Source organism: Equus asinus, chromosome 3, assembly GCF_041296235.1.
Source record: "Equus asinus isolate D_3611 breed Donkey chromosome 3, EquAss-T2T_v2, whole genome shotgun sequence".
In the NCBI taxonomy this organism is placed as follows: domain Eukaryota; kingdom Metazoa; phylum Chordata; class Mammalia; order Perissodactyla; family Equidae; genus Equus; species Equus asinus.
The window spans coordinates 75947206-75970984 of record NC_091792.1 but is presented as its reverse complement, the minus strand read 5'-3'; the positions used below and the strand labels follow the sequence as shown (position 1 = coordinate 75970984).

At 39.0% G+C, this 23779-nt stretch overlaps 1 pseudogene; it reads left to right on the top strand.

Moving 5' to 3' along the window:
• LOC139044915 (sodium/hydrogen exchanger 9B2-like) overlaps positions 1-19796 on the top strand; it is a 56240-nt pseudogene extending 36444 nt beyond the window's left edge.
• The last annotated feature ends 3983 nt before the right edge of the window (positions 19797-23779 follow it).

Sequence of the window (23779 nt, the reverse complement as noted above, 5' to 3'; positions counted from 1 at the left end):
TGTGCTTACACAAGACCTCAAAGATGAGTAAGTCAAAGGAGCGGTCAGAATTTGGGCTTGTTCAGCATTTTAGCAAAGAACAATAATTATGTGGAGAAGCACAAGATAAAGGAGCTTTGAGCTTCTAGAGGCAGCAAATTGTGGGAAAAGAAACATATGGGGACCTAACGGTAGATAAGGGCTTGTTTTAGCAAAGTTTGTGATGTGAATTCCTCTGGTGCTGTCTTGGGGCTGATAAGGGCCCATAAGTGTCCCAAGTTGTCTCAGTGATTAACTTCTGTCCTTCCTGGTAAAAAGGAGAGGGGACACCTTTATGAATGTATGTCCTGCTTTTGGGCAAATAGTGAGAGGGCAGAGAGCTTTTCTTATATCTGCTTCTTCTCAATTGCCTTCAACTCAGAATAATCCTTATGCCCCAGTGGCATATTTGGGGTGACATATTGTGTACTCTAAACCACAATGACAAAAACCCACAATAACTAGTTAGTACATTTTTTCTTAGAATAGTGTGTGAAGAAGGGCTTTATGTGTTGAACAACTTTTTTTTTTTTGAGGAAGATTAGCCCTGAGCTAACATCTGCTGCCAATCCCCTTTTTTGCTGAGGAAGGCTGGCCCTGAGCTAACATCCTTGCCCATCTTCCTCTACTTTATATGTGGGACGCCTACCACAGCATGGCTTGCCAAGTGGTGCCATGTCTGCACCCGGGATCCAAACTGCCAAACCCTAGCCGCCAAAGCGCAATGTGTGAACTTAACCATTGCACCACTGGGCCGGCCCCTTTGAGCAACTTTAATATAATTTTCTGCACAATGTGTTCACAAAGTTTTTTTAATTAAAGTTTCCTAAGTTCTGTATGATATGGGGGAAAATATTGGTTCTACTTACCTCTCTATTATTTCAAAGAAGCTGAGTAAGAAATAAAGATTCTTCTAAGAGCAATTTCAAAAATAATTTGTTTTCAGTTTGCTTTTAGAATAAACATTCAAGAAGGAATGAGTCCTTTACACTCATCATAGTAAGAAAAGATTCTTGATTTTAATTCTCAAATTAAGTTCCTGTATTCTATACATATCAAACCTACTAAAATCAGTGTACATTTGTTATTTTAAAATCAGGCTCGTAGGGCCAGCCCTGTGGGGTAATGGTTTAAGTTCGTGTGCTCTGCCTTAGTGGCCCAGGATTCGTGGGTTCAGATCCCAGGCACGGACATAGCGCTGCTCTTCAAGCCATGCTGTGGCGGTGTCCCACATAAAATAGAGGAAGACTGGCACAGATGTTAGCTCGGCGACAATCTTCCTCAAGTAAAAAGAGGAAGATTGGCAACGGATGTTAGGTCAGGGTCAACCTTCCTCACACAAAAAAAAATCAGGCTATTAAATGGCTGTTTGAAAACTAGATCAGTCTACTCACCCAGCCTATGCATATCATACCAATTAGCTCTGAATCATGAATTTTATCTTTCATATTTTCTTAGGCCCTTTAGGTAAAGTTTTTTGAAGTAAATGTACAAAAAAGTGCACAAATCATAGTTTATGCCTATTTTGAAGTTTATCTCTAATAATGCATACCTTTCTTATAAGATAGGCCCATTTTATTAGACACTTTAAGTCACATATATTTAAGACTGTGGAGAGCAGGAAATATCTGTAAACTTTTCCTTCTGTGTAATCAGATGCTTTGTGTGATGATTGAAGTAAAGTCTTTGTATTTATGGATTTAGAGTTCTGACTGAAGATTTTTTTTTATGTGTGTCTAAGGTTCCACGGTTTTTAATGTCCTCAGAGGCATTTTGGAGGTAGTAATTGGTGTGGCAGCTGGGGCTCTTCTTGGATTTTTTATTCAGTACTTCCCAAGCAGTGACCAGGTAAAGGAAACCATCTGTGGGAAAGTCGTGCTCTAAAATGTCACGGGAAAACATTCTGGAACACTCCCTCAGAGCCATGTGAAGGACGTGATTTAGAAAATGACCCCCATTTTAAAACTGCTTGCTGCTCTGTCAGTGCTGTCTGTGAGGCTTAGGAAGACAGCTAAACCTTGAAGATGTTAATGCAGTCCTGGGATTTTCTTCTCCTATTTATATTCTGTACACTTCAGCTTGCACTGTAAAACAAATAACATGAATTCCAAACTAATAGGATATGCAAGTCTTATTTTTATTTTCATTTTTTTGAGGAAAGATTAGCCCTGAGCTAACATCTGCTGCCAATCCTCCTCTTTTTGCTGAGGAACACTGGCCCTGAGCTAACATCCGTACCCATCTTCCTCTACTTTATATGTGGGACGCCTGCCACAGCATGGCTGGACAAGCAGTGCATAGGTTGCACCTGGGATCCGAACTGGCCAACCATGGGCCGCCGAAGTGGAACGTGCGAGCTTAACCACTGCGCCACCCAGCCAGCCCCGCAAGTCTTATTTTTTTAATTAATTTATTTTTTATTTTTATTATTATTCATAATACTCAACTAAATCAAGATATAAAATGGTTCTTTGGGCCCACGGTTTTAGTGTCAAAATACCTTAGATTCTAATACTATCAAATAGATAGACCTTAACATTTCATTAAAATATAGTCTCTTTCTCACCGAGTAGATTGAAGTTCTTTACTGTACATAGTGATTCTTAATGAGAAACAAAGGCTTGTTTGTTTTCCTTTACCCTCTTTAGTCTCTTCTGATAGGTAAACATATAAAAATCTTTTCTTTTCTAAAAGAATTGGTGTTATTTTGAGATTTCAGAGCATTTTGAATGGAATTCAAATCTTAACTGAAGTAAAACTTTAATTAAGAAAATTAATGTTTGCATTATCAGAATGTATGTTGATTTGAATTTTTATTGTGCTGCAAAAAAACTCCAAGTAAAATAGTCTGTAAAAGATTTTATGAATGCATAAAAGAAAATTCAAGGATTTTCTAATTATGCAACAAAGTACAAAGAAAAATGATGGCTTACATTTTGTTGCTTACTGTGTATAAAATGACAGGTGAGTTGAGTAAAGTCCTGCTGTGCTCATCAGGGCAGCGACTATCTACATGCAGCTCCAGCAGACACAGGACATTTCCAGAGACAGTACAGACATAGAAATTTCCAGCATCACTGATCGTTCTGTTGGGAAGCGCTGATCTAGTGCAATCCACACAATAACCCATGAAGAGAATACCTTTAATATGACCATTTCACTGCTGAGGCTCAGGGAGAGATGACTTAAACAAGGTCACGTAGCTAGAACACCGTAGAGCTGGGTATGAACTCAGTTCATCCACTGCCAGGGCCTGTGCGCTTCCAGTCGAACCCTTCTAAGGACCTGCTGCCTTCTAAAGCAATCAAGAAGTTTAAAGGCTGAACAGGGACAAGTAACGAAAGAGAGGAGCACATTGCTTAGATTTAAAAAATCAACACCACAGACTCCTCTCAGTCTACAGCCACCTAGAGTTTCTTGGTATTCAAAGATTTAGAAAGAAGAACTGGAGAGCATCACATTAAAGAGTAAATAGAGAACCTAAAAATAATAGAGATATCATATCTTTAAGCTTCACAAAAACCCCATGATGTAACTGCTTTCAAGGAGGAGGAAACAAAGCTTGGAGAGGCTAAGTAATATGGCCACTGCATAGCCAATGGTGGGAAAGAGCTTGCATTTTAACCCTAATTTGTCTACTTCCAAAGCCCACACACTCTTTTCTGCTGCTCCGTTCAGCCCTGCGGACTTCTGCGTCAATTTCAGAGGAGGCTCACTGAGGTTCCTGAACGGGGAAGCTGCGTTTGTACACATGCTAACTCTACTTTTGTTAAGGAAAAGAAAGTAAATGTTATGTCATGCATTTATGTGCACAGATACAGACATTTTTATTTTCTACTAAGTCCTGAATATGGAAAAATCAATAATTAAAAATCAGTTCTATGAAATAATTGAGCTAATCCACGTTTTTTCTCCTCAAGGACAAACTTGTATGGAAGCGGGCGTGCCTTGTTTTGGGGCTGTCTGTGCTGTCGGTGTTCAGCAGTGTGTATCTTGGTTTCCCTGGGTCAGGAGGACTGTGTACGTTGCTCATGGCTTTCCTTGCAGGCATGGGATGGAGCAGTGAAAAGGTGAATTTCATTTTAAGTTCTTCTTCTCATGACTACTTTCTGATTAGATTAGTTTTTTTCCAGATACTTTCATAATATCAAGTTAATAAATTTAATCATAAGAGCTATTTTCTGTACATATACAAATGTATGCCCAAATGCACACATACACTTCCTTTTTTCCTGTTACATACCAATCTATAACTTGATGTTTTTACTTAAAATGTATCATGGTCATATTTCCATGATGCCTCCCTTATTCTTTGTAAGGGTTGCAGAGTATTGCATTGTATAGCTGTACTGTACTTTATTTAACCAGTTTCCTGCCTAAATTTAATTTAACAGACATTTAAATTGTTTCTAATTTTCTGCCAAGACAAAAAGTGCATCAATAAAATATCCTTGCATATACCACTAAGACACTATCAAGTCTAAGAAGCACCATTATTTTACATGCCACCAAGAGAGAAAAAGAATGCTGCCAATTAAACTATGACATCACTTCCTAATTTCAGAAATGAAAAAGTGTGTTTCTTAAAATCAACAAAATATAGCATATCTTTGAGTGTATCTATAGGATTAATTTCTAGAAATAGGATTTCTCTATGAAAGAGTATGCACATTGATACTTTTGATAGTATCAATTTGCCCTTTTTTTAACGTATGCTTTTTAAAAATTTTTTGGTGAGGAAGATTGGCCCTGAGCTAACAGCTATTGCCAATCTTCCTCTTTTTTTCCTCCCCAAAGCCCCAGTACGTAGTTGTATATCCTAGTTGTAGGTCATTCTAGTTCTTCTATGTGGGACGCCGCCACAACATGGCCTGACAAGCGGTGTGTAGTAGGTCTGTGCCCAGGATCCAAACTGGTGAACCCAGGCCGCCAAAGCAGAGTGCACGAACTTAACCACTCAGCCATGCAGCCAGCCCCTTGAGTTGCCCTCTTAAACAGCAGTACCAATTTATATTCCCACCAACAGTTTGTGAAAGGATCTGTTTTTCTGATCTGTGTACTTTCAATCTTTAGATATTTTGCTAATCTGACAGGTGAAAAATGTTTCTCATTATTGATCTGATTTGTATTTCTTTACAAGTGGAGCTAATCATCTTGTCATATATTTACTAGCCAGTTTATTCAAAAGCCTGTGCCCATTTTTTATGATTGTCTGTTTTTCTTACTGACTTTCAAGATCATTAAAATTATTCATTTCCTTTATGTGTATTATGGAAATTAGCTGGTTGCCATTTATTTAATTTCAAGGTACATTTTTATGGATTTGAACTTGAGAGGATCATATACTATTCTGCTTCATGAAGAAATTAGATGTGGGTGACCTAAACTAAATACACATATATCATTTGGGAAAACCAAAGACAACTGTTGAAAATAATTCAGCTTAAAATAATACTACATGAAAAATATATGTTGATTATCAGTCCTGAGGTTGGGTGTGCAGTGCCCTGCAGGTGAGCAGTCTCTGCAGAGGTCTGTAGAGGCAGGGCTTCACTGTGGGCACATGGCACTCCGTTGGAGGCTTTCACTCTCGGGAGGCAAGACATGTGCAGTTGGGCATCCCTTTGCTGTAGAGGAGGGTGGATTGGTGGGGCTGCCTGGAGCCTTGTGTAGATAAGGGACTGAGGCCCCAGGAAAGCAGGCCGCAGTGGATTGGGCTTTGCAGGCAAGGAGCAAGGCTCTGCAGAGCCCTGCTGCAGGCACTGCATGGGCCCAGGGCTGCTGCGTCCTCCTGGGGAGGCTTGGCTGTAAGGCTTATTTCAGGTCTACTTTTTTTTCCTTAGCAGCACCCGTATTATTAAATTCTCCTTTGTGATTTCACGTAACTTAACATCTGACAAGAGGAAAGCTAAAACATAAACTTCCCAGTATAAATTGGGTCCTCTTATCATCCCTCATCTCTTGTAAACATTTGCTCTTGTCAAAATTTGCTTTTCCGTGGCTTCACTTTCCTTGCAGGCCGAGGCAGGTGATCACACATTGCTGTTCAGTCTCGGGTCTGATCTCAGCTCCCTGGCTCCTCGCTGAGCGCTCACTGCTGAGTGCCTTCCATCCTGCCTGGGCTGCTGACCAGCGCACTGCTCTCGGAGCACTCTGGCCCCCTTGTCCGGGACAGAGCTCGCAGTCTTCACTCCGTGAAGGCATGCCACTGTGTGTGCACTGTGACCCTTGTCGAGCATCTGGGAGCTTGCCTGACATTAGCATTTTACAAACTGTCCCTTCACTTTTGAATGGTAACCTTTTTTAGCATTTAAAAAAATAAATTACCAAAGAGAATATTGTTTAGAATAAAGTTTATTTGATTTCTGAGTATGAAAGCGGTATATGCTTATTGTAGAACTTTGAAAAATTTTTTAAAAGTCAGATAAAAGGAAAGAAAAAATGATTTGTAATTTCTCCACCTAAAGCCAACAGCTCTGTAAACTATTTTGGTTTATTTCCTTTCATTTATTCAACAGGAAAATTCTCAAATATGCTTGTAGTAAGTTTCTTCAAATTGAATTTTATAGGTAAATGCTTTCTGTTGTCACTTGTTTAAAAGTCTTCAAAAATTACAACCAACTCATTATATTATACTGTCCTGGGTGAAAAGAGGGAAGAGAATTAATCAATTTTTATTGCCACTCCGTATGGCCCTGTGCTAGCCAGTGAGGGGATATTCTCATTTATTCTCATCAAAAAAACCTTTGAAAAAATATTACCATTTACATTTTATAGAGACTGTAAGTCAGAAGGACTTAAATAACATGTCCAAGGTCACAAAATTAGAAAGTGGCACTGGGATTTAACTCAGGTTTATCGACTCCAAAGTGACCAGAATATACCATCATTGTGCAGGGCACGTTTTTATGTTTCGACATCTATTCGAATAACATATAGCAAGTGTATTAAAAACATTATACTTCCAAACTTTGCAATTTCAGATTGTTTGTAAATTAATAAATGATAGGATAAAAAATAAACAGTGAAAAGGAACCATATCATTTGGAATAGAACATAAAAGAGTAGTTTTAGCAACAGACGTCGAGGGGAAGACGGGTGCCCACCGCAAGTGGACGTGAGCCACTCGCGCAGAAGACAAGGGAGGGGGCCCGGCCAGTTCCGGTTACACGATTCTTCAGAAAACGAGGATGTGAGTCATGTAGAAAAGACCGTTATAAACCAAACAAATCATCTGTTTTTCTGCATTTGCCATAACTTTGCCTGAATTGCCAGCAGCCTGGCTGATTACATAGAAGATCAATGTAATCCCAAAACCCGGAGAGAGAACTGACAGCTTTTTTTTTCATATTTACCTCTGGTTAATCTCCTATGTATGTCTCTTTACACACACACACACACACACACACACACACACACGTGGATGCACCATAAGCTTTTTAAAACCAGTCTCTGCTATTTTAAATTATGCTGAAATCCAATATCGTTTCCTTAGGGCAGATTCTTAATGCTAAATTTTTTGGGTCAAATAACATGAACATTTTTAGGTTTTTGACATGTATTACCAAACTGGTTGCTTTCTAGAGTTGTATCCATTTACTTTTCCACCAGTAATATGTGAGGTACCTATATCATTACATCGTCATCAGCTTAGAATAATGTTTATCCAACTTTAGCACCACCTGGAAGTCTTGTTAAATTGGACTTGTGGACCCCACCCCGAATTTCTGATTTAGTTAGACTACGGTGGGGCCTGAGAATGTGTACTTCTGATCAGTTACCAGGTGATGCTGATGCTGCTTCCCTGGGGACCACACTTTGTGAAACACTGCCTTAGAATATTATTGTTTTTAATTTTTATCCTTACTGATAGTCAAAAGTGGTATCTTTTTTTGTTTTATGCCTCCTTGCTTAACAATAAAATTGAATGCTTTTTCATATATTTAGCTATTTGTATTTTTTCTTTTTCTTTGATAGGTTTTTTGTCCATTATCTCCTAAAGTTGAATGTACTGATTATATATATGATATTAGCCCTTTGTGCCTTTTTTTATTGTTCATTTTTAACACACAAATATCTTATAGTTTCACGTGGTCCGATCTATCAATCTCTTATTATGACCTTTCCTCAGTTTATTTTTTCTTAAAGATTCCTTTCCTAGTGAAATCTTACCTATGTTATCTCATTTATTCTTTGCAATAACCTTGAGAGGTAGATACGAGACCCATTTTACAAATGAGGATACCAAGGCCTAGAGATAGTAGATAGAGTGCCTAAGGTCACCAAGCTAATAAGTGGCAGAGCCAGGATGAAAACACACTGTTTGAGTATATGAAAATGATTTCCTAAAGACAGGGTAAAAAAACCTTCATTGAATCACTTATATGGCAGACACTCTCCATATCTTTTCTAATTTAGTACTCAGGCAAGTCCCTACTTCTGGAGGCACCAAATCAATGAGTCCAGGTTTTGGACTGCTTTTCCTCCTTGTTCCATGGTGTAGCATAGGGTCTGAGCACTCAGACTTCCTGGATTAAGCTCAGCCCTACACCTGAGTAGCTGTATGCCCATGTACAAAGTATCTGACTTCTCAGTCTTCGATTTCCATATCTCTCAAGTGGGGAATGATAATAGCAACAACTTCATAGAGTGGAGGATTAAGTGAAATAATCTATATAAGGCAAAGTGCTTAGTCAGAACACACTAATAATTTTTATGACTATCTCTGAGCAGCACAATGTAATAAAAAGAGCATAAAATTTAATCTATGGAAATTGGGATTCCAGTCCCAGAGATTCTACTGTCTAGATGTGTAATCCCAAGCAAGTCACTTACCTTCTCTAATACTCAGTTTCCTCAACTGTACACTGAGAAAAATAATAATAATCACTAAAGAATTATTGTGGCTATTATGTGGGAAAATGGAAATAAAACACTTGTAAACTCAGTGCTGTAGCTATATTGTTGTTGAATTATGCTTTGACAAGCTACAATATTTTATAAAATTTTGTTTGCGCCTGTAGTTTTCTGACATTATCTCATACTTTCCTGCTTGGTTTTCCTTGTAATCTTGCCATTATTGTATTCAAATGCACTCACTTTTTTAAGGCCTTTTTCATCTATATTTTTCATCTGTTTTCAAATGCAGTGCTTCTTCTGATGACTTTAACAGCTACAGGATGTTTTTCTTGATATATTTTCAATCTTCTGAATCTTGAAATCTTCTCTCTAAGAAGAGAAGTGTCAGCTTAAGTAGATATTTAACTCATGATGAAACTTCTGTTTCTCTTAACTTTCTCTTTTTGTCCATAATGGAAAGTGATTTCCATTGTTGAAGATTCTTACTAATGGTGCATACAGATAGGTAAAGTGGCCTTAACTTTCAGTGGACACCACAGTCTTCATTCCTCTGAACTCATGTCTTCTTTTGTACTTAGCCTATTTGATGACTCCTTTTTCTTTCTTTTTTTTTTCCTGAGGAAGATTCACCCTGAGCTAATATCCATTGCCAATCTTCTTTTTATTTTTGCTTGGGGAAGATTGTCACTGAGCTAACATCTGCACCAGTCTTCCTCTACTTTGTATGTGGGTCACCACCACAGCATGGCTGATGAATGGTGTAGGTCCACGCCTGGGATCTGAACCTGCAAACCTGGGCCACCAAAGTGGAGTGTGCCAAACTTAACTACCACACCACGGGGCCAGCCCCTCTATTTTCTTTATAAACAGATTCATTTTAGTTTTGAAGTTACAAAAAAACCCACAAGAAGGTACATTGTGGCTCCTCTCTCATCTTTAAGTTTTACAATATATAGGGCCATGTCTGATATTAAATTAGTCTACAGTATTACAATCAAAAACCAAATCGTGGGGCCAGCCCTGGTGGTCTAGTGATTAAGTTCAGCATGCTCCGCTTTGGTGGTCTGGGTTCAGTTCCCAGGCGCAGATGTACACCACTTGTCTATCAGTGGCCATGCTGTGACAGCAGCTCACATACAAAATAGAGGAAGACTGGCAACTGATGTTGGCTCAGGGCGAATCTTCCTCAGCGAGAAAAAAAAAAAACCAAATTGTGGCCTTTGTCCAAGTTTAGAAATAAAAACAATTTGATAGAGAAAACTCAATATGCCTCTGCTTTCATTGGAGTTCTCAGTACATGAAATACTTTCGAGGACTTCTGTTAAGCCATTAGTCATGGCAACAGAAGGCTAAGTAACCTAAAATTAATGGAGTTGATTTTTGTTCTTTACAACTATGGATATCAGCTAAAGTCTGAACTTTAGCTATGATATACTCTAAAAACTAAATTAAAAAGTAAAATTTAAAGATATGTAGAAGGGTGGCATCTGGACCTTAGTTTGGCAGACGATTCACTGTCATTAAGTGATAAAGGATCTTGGACGTTATCTAATGTAAACCTCTCATTTTACAAATGAGGAAAATTAGGTGCTGAGAGGCGAGTGGCTTGCAGTTGGTGTGTGGCAGAATTTGAACCTCAGTCATGATCTGATTCCTTACGATGTGAAAACATAACTTTATAATGATATAGGAATAGAACTATATAAATAAATCAACCAACCCCTCATATACGGTGTCTTTAAACATTTATAAACTAAGAGGAAATAGAATCTTCACCTTAATAAACATACCAGAAATAACAAAAATTAAGAAAATAGGGAAACGAGGTAATCCTCCTTTGTCAAACTGCTGAGTACGTAAATGAAAGTATAGATCCTTAGATGTGTAAAAATGGTAAAAAAATGTTAAAATGTCGTTCAAAAACATAGATTCTTATTAGTTGATTGAAAAAATCTGTTAAATGTAAATTCTTAGACACTGTTAAGGGTACTGCTAAATTGCCCTACAAAAAAAGCATTATCAATTTGCTCTCCTACCAATTGCTGAGTTTCCTTACAGTCTTATAAATACTAGACATTATTAAAACTTTTTAGTGTTTTTTTCCAATATGATGGCTCCCCCCCTCAAAAAAATATATGGTATATCATTTTAATTTGTGTTTCTCTGATTACTGAGTTTTAGTATCTCATGTTTTTTGGCCCTTGTGTTTCTTCTGGTACAAATTACTTGTGCGTATGCCTTGCCCATTTTTCGATTAGGTTCTATGTCTGTTTCTTATTGATTGGATATTGCTCCTTATTCTGTTACACATAGTACAGATATTTTCCCCTGGTTTGTCACCTATCCTTTTTTATGGTTTCTTTTGCCACAAAATATTTTCGTTTTATTCTAGTCAATTATGTCAATCTTTTCCAAGGGTTTTTGTATTGTGTGTTATAAAGTTAGTACTTATATCAATTAGGGTCTTAGAAGGAATGAGAAACCATATAGTAACTGGAATAGGGAAAGCTTATTATTAACCATACTAGGGATTGTCTTGTAAGATGTAAAGAGGCCCCTAAAGAATATAGGAATAGCAGCTATAAACCCCTAGGGCTGAGATGCAGCATCCGCTTCCACCTCCCCACCCCACCCCACCTACTTCGGCACCCAGGGCTGAGAATCCAAGCCTTGTTAGAGCCTTGGTTCACTGGATGGCAGAGAAGTCACCATGGTACCCTGCCTGCAGAAGTTGCTGGAAATCTACCCTCTAAAGGTGTATGGGGTGGTATGTTGCCCAGGGCAGTTGGCTATGAAATCACCCGAGGAGGAGGCTGGGGGCAGCTGCTGACCGCTGAGTGCTGCTGGCCGCCATACACCCTAGGAGCCTGGCTCTGGAGAAGCCACCCGGGCTGCAGGACCCGGTGCGGAAGCATCCTGCTAGGAGGAGCCACCGAACCAGACGAGCGCCTTCCTCTTGGAGTAGCTCTTGGGCGCCCTCTAGTGGCAAAATTTAATATGGTCCAGCTAGCAAAGGGGAAAGACTTAAAAGGGTCCAGCTCCATCTTCTTTTTTTTTTTTTTTGAGATTTTATTTTTCCCAAGCCCCCCGGTACATAGTTGTGTGTTTTTAGTTGTGGGTCCTTCCAGTTGTGGCATGCGGGATGCCACCCCAGCATGGCTTGTTGAGCAGCGCCACGTCCACATCCAGAAATCGAACTGGCGAAACCCGCGGCCGCCAAAGCAGAGCGCGCGAACTTAACTACTCGGCCACTGGGCCAGCCCCTGGCTCCATCTTCTGCAGAGCAACAATTGAAAGGAGGATTTGGAGCCGAGGGGCAGTAAGTTAATAACTGGCACAGCACTTCACTATACCGGAATTTTATTTTTGTGCATGATTTGAGATAGTCATAAACAGTATTCTTTTATAATAAAATAAAATTGGAAACAACTTAAAGGTCTATTAATAAAGAAATGGTTGAATAAACTATGGTACTTCCATATCATACATTATTATGCAGCAATAAGGTGCATTTCTAGATATATGTATAAATATTACAAGATCTTTTAATCATATTGTTGAGTGAAAATTAACTATAAAGTAATACTAAGTATTATGGACACACACATCATGTATTCAGAAGTCGAAGTCCTCCTGAGATGACTTGATGAGATTCTTTATAGTTAACATCCTTTTGCAAACCAACACCAACGCACCTTATGTAATACCTTAACTGTTAGAAGTATCTTTATGCAATTTTTTGCTGTATTCTAGCTACCTTCTTATTTATAGATGCCACATAGATAAAGCCTATCTCAGGTCAAATTGACTCAGATTTCAAATTAGTAAAATTCTTAGATCTTCTAACTTCACATAATAAAAATCCCTGTATGTGTATGTGTGTTTCTTTTAGGCAGAGGTTGAAAAGATTATTGCAGTGGCCTGGGATATCTTCCAGCCCCTTCTCTTTGGACTGATTGGAGCAGAGGTATCTATTGCATCTCTCAGACCAGAAACTGTGGGTGAGAATTTCAAAGTAGTGTTTTTGCTAAAATCAACTTTTTATATTCAGTTGTAGTATCTGTAGTAGGTTTATATTTGGTGGTTCCCATTGTCACAATTATATAAAAAGTTAATACTGATCTTTTAAGCAGTTGGTTAGAAAAGAATGTTTGTCAATCTAAGACAGTAAATTTTATGCCTTAAATATTGTTGCTTGTAAAGAAAAGTGTCGCTCTTAACTACTATCAAGAAAATGCAGGCCTTAAAATTTTTTTCCAACGATAAGAATGTTCATCTAGGCTTGTCCTGATCAAGGGCCAGAATTTTAAAGATAATTAGGCAGTTCTATAATATGTATCCATGGGATAGAAATGTTTGTTCATTCATTCTTTTATTCATTCATACATTCAAAAGCCATCATATTAAAACTGTTGACTTTTAGTACCATACTCAAAAATTAATTTGTACACGTATACAGATGGTCCCCGACTGACGATGGTTTGACTTAGGATTTTTTGACTTTACCATGGTATGAAAGTGATATGCAGTCATTAGAAACCATACTTCGAATTTTGAATTTTGATCTTTTCCCCGGCTAGCGATATGCCATATGATCCTTTCTCGAGATGCTGGGCAGCCGCCAGTGAGCTGCAGCTCTAGTCACCACAGGATCATGAGGGCAAACGACCCATACACTTCTACCCTTTCTGTTTCTCAGTTTCAGTAAGTATTCAAGAAATTACATAAGATAGTGAACATTTTATTATCAAATAGGCTTTGTATTGGATGATTGCCTAACTGTAGGCTAATGTAAGTGTTCCTAGTACATTTAAGGTAGGCTAGGCTAAGGTATGATATTTGGTAGGTTAGGTGTATTAAATGCATTTTTTTCTTTTTCTTTCTTTCTTTCTTTCTTTTGGTGAGGAAGATTGGCCCTGAGCTAACATCTGTTGCCAATCTTCCTCTTTTTGCTTGAGGAAGATTGTCGCTGAGCTAACACCTGTGCCAGTCTTCTTCTAATTTGTATGTGGGATACCGCCACGGCATGACTTGAGAGCGGTGCTAGGTCCACACCTGGGATCCAAGCCTGGGAACCCTGGGCTGCTGAAGCGGCAGGTGCGAACTTAACCACTATGCCACCAGGCCAGCCCAAAGTGTATTTTTGACTTACAATATTTTGACTTAAAGTTGACTTTCAACTTATGATTGGTTTATCAGGATGTAACCCCATCGTACATCAAGAAAGACCTGTACTCATTATTTCCTTCTTTTCTTGCATCACAGTATTATTCCGTCCATACTAGGGATCCCATCCCTGCCACCTCCTTCTAGATCTCACACAGAGTCTCACCTTTTTCTGACACATCTTCAGATATCCTTGTCACAGCTTTCTCTTCTGCAGAATTGAAACAGATTTTAATCTCTCCTATCTTAAAATAGTATCTTTCTATTCTGACGCATGTGACAACATAGATGAACCTGAGGACATTACACTGGGTAAGATAAGCCAGTTACAGAAAGACAAATCCCGCATGATCCCACTCCTGTGAGGCATCCAGAGGAGTCAAATTCATAAGGACAGAAAGGAGAGCGGTGGCTGCCAGGGTTTAGGCGGGGAAATGGGGACTTGCTGTTTAATGGGTGTAGAGTTTCAGCTTTGCAAGATGAAAATGTTCTGGAGATTGGTTGCACAAAAATGTGAGTGTTTAACTTAATGCTGCTGAACTGTACACTTAAAAATTGTTAAGATGGTAAATTTTACGTGTATTTTACCACAGTCAAAATTTGAATAAATATATATACATATATATATATATATCCCTTCTTCATTTCACTTCCCCCCTCACCTACCACTCTCTCTCTCTCTTCCTCTTTTCAAACTTTTCTAAAGAGGTAACTGTGTCCCCCTTTTCCATTTCAACTCTCATGCCCTCCCTCAGAACATTTCAGCCCAGCTTCTGCCCCATTCCACAACCAGCCCCGCCCTCACCACGGTCGTATTGCTGGATACACGAAATACGTGTTAGTCTTGACTTGACTTGATCTCTCAGCAGCATTGGACGCTATTGACCTCTTTACAACACTTTTTACGTTGAATTTTTACATTTTCCAGTGCCCTCTGAGTCTTCCTTTACACTATATATGGCTTAAGTGCTGCTCTTCCTCCAAGTTCTTTCAAAAGATTTCTACACTTCACGCTGGGTATCATTTCTCTGAGCTCAGCTACACTCAGTGGCTTCGATTATAAACTATGTAATTGCAAAATCTTTATCTCGAATTCAACATAGCCAGTTGCTGCTTGGACATCACCACTTGTAAATCCCACAAAACTTGAGGCTCAGTGTGTCCAAGGCTTCCTCATCATCCTCCCCAGACTGCTCCCTCCTGGGAATGGGATCGTCCCTTTTGTATCTTGTACTTAAGGCAACAAATACTTTTGAAAATCTACCACGCTGGGAAAAATACCCTCCAATAAAGAGCCACAGAACCTTTTCATAAAGAAACCATGTTGCAGATTCACAATAGAGCATCAAGCAATGTCTGTCTGGTGTTTTACCAGCCTCTTGAACTTGAGAAAGTTATTTATCCTTTCTGATCTTCATTTTTTTTCAACTGTAAAGTGAGAATAATTACTCCACAGGTTGTAAAGATTAAGTAAAGAGATGCATTTAAAGCTTAATACAGAACCTAGCACAGAGCAAGCACTCAACAAATGTTACTTTTTCAAAAACCACCCTATTACCTAGTACTCACCTTAGCTTTGCCTTTCTCAGGTCCGGTAGCTTGCCTTGCCCTAGTCACAATCTCTTATTTTGCAAATCAGAATGAACTTACCTTTATCAGCAAAGGATTCTGAAGGACTGAACGAAGTAGCTGTACACATCAGCCAGGGTGATGGGCAGTCAGTGCACACACCAGTATGGGGAAACAGGTGTAGAAGCCAGTGTCTATTCTGACTGGTCAGTGCCCAGCCAGCTCTCTTCTGACTGCCTGATTGCCTCCATACTTGCTGATAAATATTTTGAATATCACCTCTGGTCTTATCGTCTGTAAAGAATTCTCAACCACTTTGATGAAAATATTAAGTTTTTTCTCTTCTGCGCCCTCTTACCGGTATATTTACACTGCACTCACCTTTTGGTTCTTTATGTTTCTGTCTTCCTCTGACTTTGGAGTTCATGGAGGCAAAGTCTGTACGTTATGCGTGTTTGGGTATCAGAACCTAGTCCAAATTCTGTTATGCGTAGTTATAGTTTAATAAATTCTTGTTAAATAAACACATGGGAAAAAGTGTGGTTCTTGCTATAAAGCATAAGATAAATAACATTCAAATCTCCTTTGTGGAAATTCAAATATATTTAGTTAATTTCTGGCTTTAATTTAGGGCAAATACCTTCTTTTAAACAAATGGTCTGATTGATCCTTAATATTGATGTTTTGACAAATTATGCCTAATCATTTTTGTCTTTTTAATTTTTTAATGTTTTTAGATTATTTCTGTTGATAGAATTTTGAATCAATAATCAGGAGATTCCATTTCTTCCCCAGTATTTCGTTATGTCTAAAAATTGAGTATTTCTTACAGGCCTTTGTGTTGCCACCCTGGGTATTGCAGTACTGATACGAATTTTGACTACATTTCTGATGGTGTGTTTTGCTGGTTTTAACATAAAGGAAAAGATATTTATTTCATTTGCATGGCTTCCAAAGGCCACAGTCCAGGTAATGATGGATCTTAACTCCTATTTCAATATGATCCCTTAAAATTTTGAATAAGAGGGCTTGTCCAAATTTGGTGAACAAAAGTAACTAAAGTTTGATTTATGAAAAGAATTTTTACTAATCTACTCTAAAAGTTTTATTTTTGGTATGCTGATTCCTTTAATATGATGGCTCATTTAAATTTCTTTAGATCTCCAGGGTACAACTGAAAATCCAATAAATCCCTATGTTACTAGAAAGCAGTAGTAGAGGGAGGGAAGAGTTTGAATTTTCATCAGTCAGAGCTCTCTGAATCACCTAGAGATTTTTCGTTTTGATGTCTTCTAAGAAGAGAGTGAAACAGAAATAGCGCGGCCCATGTTAGTGTTTGGAAATACTTCACTGTCAATATGATTGATGATCAGTTATGCTCAACCTCGGTCTTTATATATAATGGAGAAAGATTTATTGAGAAACAACTCAGAAAATGCTTTATTGATTTCCTAGATTATTAGTTAATATTAAATTTTTCAAACTAGCTGTACTTCCTGTCAGTTGTCTCAATCACATGACCCAAAATTTGTGCACTCTAACAAGGCACTAACAGGTGCTTGAAATTATTGACCATGCATTTGGTAGAATACCTATAATTGCTAATTAAATTAGAACTGTATAGATTATCATTTGTTGCAAATAGCCCTGATTGTATTGTATATTTTCAGACTAATTATAGCAAACAAGATTTAACTGTTGCATCCTTGATTATTTTGCAATTATTTAAATATGTAAATTTCTATTTCATGAGATGAAAATCAGATATTTTTAATTTAGGAAACTTTGAGGGTTGTGTATGCTCTGTAACTATATGCCAGATTTGGTGTGGCTATAGGTTTGGGCATTATCCCAGAGAAGTTTTTTTTTATCAGACTTTGAAAGATGTCTGGGACATAATGGCTAAGAATACTGTGAGGTTTATATGGTACAATAAGTGGAATAGTTTCTCCCTCAGTGTCTCCAGCTTCTACACTACTTCTGGTAACTTTATTAGGTAACTATCAAAATAATTACTCTAGTAGCTTTGGTTTGAAAGATTTGTTTCTAAAGGTTAAAATTTGAAAGACAGCACTTTCCTGCTGTCAAAGCAAATTTATAATAAGGAGAAATTATCTTGGATGTGGTGAATAATGTATGTACTGTGAAGCAAGTATTGTATGGAATTTTCTTTTTTCTTCTTTTGCCACTGCCTAAGAAACAAGACTTTCTTGTATGTTTTTTTCCATATTAGTGTTCTTCAAACTTTTTGGTCCATGACCTGCTGTAAGAAATATATTTTAAATCACAATATATTTTAAATCAGCATACCTACAAACCTCAAAACATACACACACAACGGAGAACTGAAAGAGAAATATACATTGTAATGAGTGCAGTTCTTGCCAAGAATTCTTGAAATGTTGAATTAGTTATGGTACAAGGAACCTGAAATAACAAAGAGCCCTCACATACAGGGACTAAGTGAGATAGATTTTTCCTTCTCTCCCACCAGCAGTCCAGCATGGACACTCCAGAGCTGGCAGGGTGACACTGTCCTCAGCATGTGCCTTCCATCAGTTCACCATTTCTCATCAGGGGGAAGGGGAAAAAGAATGATGTGCAAGTGTCCATTTCTCTTCAGGGAACAATCCAAAAGTAGCATTTATCACTTCTGCTCACCTCTCAGTGGCCAGAACTTAGATATATAGCTTCATCTAGTTGCAAAGAAGGATGAAAAAAAGTCTTGGTTTGGACAGCAATGTGACCAGCTAACACTCAGGAGTTCTAGTTTAGAAGGGAAAAGGGGCATTCAGATATTTGTGGGCAATTAGTAGTCTCTGCCATTGTGTCTCATCCACACCAGCATTCTCTCTTCTGATTCATTGTCCTAGAGGACAACATTGTTGTGTTTTGTGGAATAAGGGAATAACCAGATTGATTAATATATTATTTTCCCAAGTGCACTAATATGGCATTTTGCCTCTAAAAGAAAATGAAGGTTTTCATAATACTTCCCAGTAGACAAATTTTAAATAAAACATTTCACCAAGACCTAAGGCAAAGAGTTCACCAAATACCTAATAAGATTACCTTCAAGTTTTGACAGTGCCTACCACTTTCAGGTTTCTTTATGTTTAACAATTAGTTTAGCTCTATAGCAATACATATTCTTATGTTTTTTCATTTAAAACTTTGCCATCTTCCAGTAAGTATCACTACACTTTTTTTAAAAGATTGGTATCTGAGCTAACATCTGCTGCCAATCTTCTTTTTTCTTCTTCTTCTTCTCCCCAAGCCCCTCAGTACACAGTTGTGCATTCTAGTTGTGAGTGCCTCTGGTTGCGCTATGTGGGACGCCGCCTCAGCATGGCCTGATGAGCGGTACCATGTCCACCCCCAAACTAGCAAAACTCTCAGCCGCTGAAGTGGAATATGCAAACTTAACCACTCGGCCACAGGGCTCACTGCACTTTTTCATCTTGTTCTTTTTTAATTCCAGATTCCTGAAGATAAAAGAGTGAGATGACCAGTGACTTTCTTTACTCATAAGGAATTTAGTATACAGAATCGTCTTATAGTCAATCATATCATGAGGCTGTATTTACCTTGTGTTTTGAAATATATTTGCCTGATATTTTTGTAACCCTGCCTTCTGCAACTAAGTACATATGAATCACCATCCCTTCCCCATGCCAGGGCAGGAGAATTTTCAGAATACCAAAACCAATTGCAGTACACTTTGAAAGAAAGAACTTTCTTAGTTGAACAAAAGAACAAGCAGTTTGTTTTTGCACATGATAAAATAATTCACCTTTTTTCTATGTACCTGTCTTATATGCCTGTGTCCAACTTTACCATTAAACTTTTACAGGCTGCAATAGGATCCGTGGCCTTGGACACAGCAAGGTCACATGGAGAGAAACAATTAGAAGAATATGGAATGGATGTGTTGACAGTGGCATTTTTGTCCATCCTCATCACAGCCCCAATTGGAAGTCTCCTCATTGGTTTGCTGGGCCCCAGGCTTCTCCAGAAAGCTGCACATCAAAATAATGATGGAGAAGTTCGAGGAGAGCCCTCTGAAGAAGTTTAGAGGTGAAAAGAGAGAATGCTAAATATATGATTAGAAAGCTGTACCAGAGGCTGCTTTTATCAAGATAGATATTGAAATATATAATATTTAAGCTTAAAATGTAACAGAACTTAAAGTGTGGTTATTTCTTTAAACAGCATTTTCAGCCATTACCCTTTCCATGTAGGTGGTAATGTTCTACATTTCTAGCCTGATTTCTCTATCTTCTTCTTTTTGCTTCAAACACTCCATCATTATCTTAATCTGTGTGGGGAGAAATACTCTTTAATGTACTACCACGATATCAGATTAACAGGGGAAAGACCGAGTTCGGTGTGGCGTTCTGCTGGCCAACAGCTCGCTCTGAGTGACTGTTGCCGCCACAGTTTTATGATGCGTGGCCACCTAGCCTCTCATGCCTTGAGTTGTTTTTGGATCCTCTTTTCTTTTTAAATACATTGTAATCTCTCATCAGTTTCTCCCCTCGCTTTCCCTGTTAATCTGCCTCTTCTCCATTTCTGCCCCTCTTACTACCTTTCTGTGAAGTATTGTAACTGATTGGCCCCACCAAAATTTTTATGTACACAAAGTATCTTCATTGGCTCTTCCTCTTGCACCTATTTGGATGACAAAAGCCCTCATTCAACTTCCTGCCTGGCTCCACAGAGTCCCCCACTTCAGTGGCCCCTCTGAGTTTGCCTCCCGCTAAGACGTGCCCTGGTCTAGCCCTTTCTTAGTTGTTTCTTGTGACCCACGTCTTCAGGCTCTTCCTGTTCTCTAGGTGACAGAGAGCCAATTTTCAAATCTATGCCACTCTCAAGAATATCATATTAATCAGGGTAAGTTAAGCTGCTATAATGAAGAAACAAGAAATACAGTACTTAAAAGAAAATGGAAATTTATTTACCTCTCATGAAACTGGCTGCCTGGTCGATGCTGACAGGGTTACTCTGCTCATGAGGTCTACTGAGATTTATGTCCTTTTTTTTTTCGGAGGAAGATTAGCTAACATCTGCTGCCAATCCTACTCTTTTTGCTGAGGAAGGCTGGCCCTGAGCTAACATCTGTGCCCATCTTCCTCTACTTTATATGTGGGATGCCTGCCACAGCATGGCTTGCCAAGTGGTGCCATGTCCACACCCAGGATCCGAACCAGCGAACCCTGGGGCCGCCAAAGTGGAATGTGCGAACTTAACCGCTGCGTCACCAGGCCAGCCCCGATTTGTGTCCTTCTGTCTTGATGTTCCGCCACGCCCTAGCTTAGGACACAGGTTGGAAGTAGATCTCTCCCATGTCTCCTTTCTAGCCTTCAGGAAGAAGGAAAAAAGAAAGTCCAAGGCAAGCAATTTATTTTTAAGAAAGTTGTGAGGAAGTTAGACACATCTCTTCTCTTACCTTCTATTGGTGATAACCACACCCAGCTATGAGGAAGCTGAGAAGTGTCTGTCAATAAACATTCACATTCCTATGAAGATGGAAAGATCAGATTTGGGAGTCAGAGGTACCATTGTATTGGGTGTTACCATCACTTAGTAGCATGTTCTTGCATGTTAACAAGGGCTTTCTAAAGATAGTACCTTTGACCAAAAAACTGACTTCTGTGGCAGGAATTTCAGACGTTGTGACATGACAACAGAGATGATATTAGAAGAAAGGCTTATCTGCATAGGTCGTATTTTATCCCACTTATTCAACAGACCATCTTGGCTTTTGTGTATCACCCGTAAGTTTCTCTTTAGTCTAGGTCAACTCCTGCCTAGTTGCTAGAATAATCACGTTTAAATACAGTTTACATCTTTTATCATGCTGTATACCTGAAGCGTTTATTACTTATCACTTCCCATCTAAACTCTTTAATCTAGAATTTGAAGTTGAAGCTAATCTTGAAGGAGATATTAAATACGTATTAAATGAATGAATTAGAATCTTCTGATCCCACCAAGCTGATCTGCATATGGCCTGTCCACTCCTCTCGTCATTAGACTACCATTCCAGCCACTGCCACCATGACTTTCACCCCTGTCCAAAACTAGCTTAATTCTTATTAAGCTAACACAATATGAAGCCTTAACAGGCTTAATTTTTATGTCAGCCTGACACTGGTTACTCCATGGTAATATATTCCCTTAGTGTTTGTGCTGTCAGTTTGGACTGGGTTAATTCATGCCGAAGTTCAGACAGATGTTTCAAACTGCACTTCGTTGGTTAGGTGCCCCTTGGTGGTACCATAAACCGAATGCTCATCTGGTCCTCCACTTTCACAGACTCTGAAACTAGATCCATTCAACAAATACTTACTAAAGGGCTTTGGTGACCCAGGCACATTATTAAGACTAATATTGTTCGTGTCCTTAAGGATCTGACAGTCTGATAGAAGAGAGAGACAATTAAACAAGAGATTGAAGAATGGTGTGATAAGTGCTGTGAGGCAAGAAGTACAGGAGTGCTAGGGAGCTCGCAGCAGGAGCCCCCAGCTAATCCAGGGGGTGGCCTCGGCTGGGACATGGGGGACGATGAGGACCTGGACAGCAAAGGGCACGTGAGACCGAAGGGCGCAGCAGTTAGCGCTCGTTCCCACCTTCACCAGTAGTTTAAGTACCAGGCTTTGAATACTTACTAACTTATACAAAGTACAGTTAGTATAAGTAAATGAGAATGTTATTATAAATATCCAAGTCCCCAAAGAAGTATCAGAAATGGAACTTCAGTGTGAAGAAATAGTTGAAGAGCCCACTAAGCCCCTGCCGATAGCGTGTTCCATTTTGCACAGCAGGCAGCAAGCTCTTTCCTCCCTCTCCTCGGTGGATGGCCACTGTCTAAATCTCTGTGACTCTGTCCAGTACTGGCCTCTGCAGGGCTCACCGTGTGAAGTCTCAGGTTCATCACCACATCCTAAGTCACAGCTCTTGACTTGGTTGGTGAACTCAGAGTTAACTTGATACAGAGTGTTGACTCCCACCAAGCTAATTTACTCCACCCCAACCACAGATAGAAAGGGTTACTTTAACCTCTGGGTGCCTGAAAGAAGGCTGTATGTACCCTACACACACTTCTGTCAGAGGACTTAGAACCTTTTTTCAGTTTTTTTTTTTTTTTTTACAGGTTTGTCTCCTATTAAATCAGCCCCTTAGAGGTGGGAGCCTTGCCTTGGTCATCTTTGAATCCTCAGCACTTTGCACAGGGCATGGAACACAGTAGGCATTTAATAAATGTTTGTTGACCAAATCAGGAGATCCTCTTCCAGTATCAGAAAACTCCTTGCCACTTAAGAGTTCAGATCTTAGACTGCTTCATCTGTCTCAGTCAGCGCGGGCTACTACAGCAAAACACCATAGATGGAGGGGCTTAAACAGCAGACGTTGACTTTCTCACAGTTCTAGACACTTGAAGTCCAACAGGAGGGTGCCAGCACGATTAAGCTCTGATGAGGGCTCTCTTCCTGGCTTGCCGATAGCCTCCTCTCCCTGTGTCCTCACATGGTGGGGAAATAGAGGGGTTTGGGGCAGAGTGTGCAGCCTCTCTGGTCTCTTCTTATAAGACACTAATCCCATCATGAGAGCCCCACCCTCAAGACTCGTCTAAACCTAGTCACCTCCCAAAGGCCCTACCTCTAAATACCATCACACTGGAGGTTAGAATTTGCTGCGACACAATTCAGTCCACAGCAGGGGTGTCAGAGTTCCAAGGATGGTGCTAGATAAACAGAATAAATTCTTGTTCTTCAGTGCCCTTTTCTCCTAGGGCTGGTGTCATCCATCTTCCCTCTGAGAAGCTCTTTTTTTTTTTAAGCAGACTAAGTTTCAGCTCTTTAAGTATTAACTCCAAATAACCCTGATGAGATTTGAGTGTCCTCAAAATTTCCTCAGCCATAGATTTGCAAATGATCTCATCCATTACATTCTTTAAAAATAATATTATTTTTTCTGATTACAAAATAATATATTTCCATTGCAGAAAATTTAGAACACAGAAAAGTGCAAAGAAGAAAACTGAAACTACTCTTAATGTAAACACCCATTTTATGATTCTTTTAAATTTTGCTCTTACAGTTTTGGGAGGTGTCTTATTTTCAGAAAGATATATCATCCACTGAATTAGTTGGGTGAAAGGTAA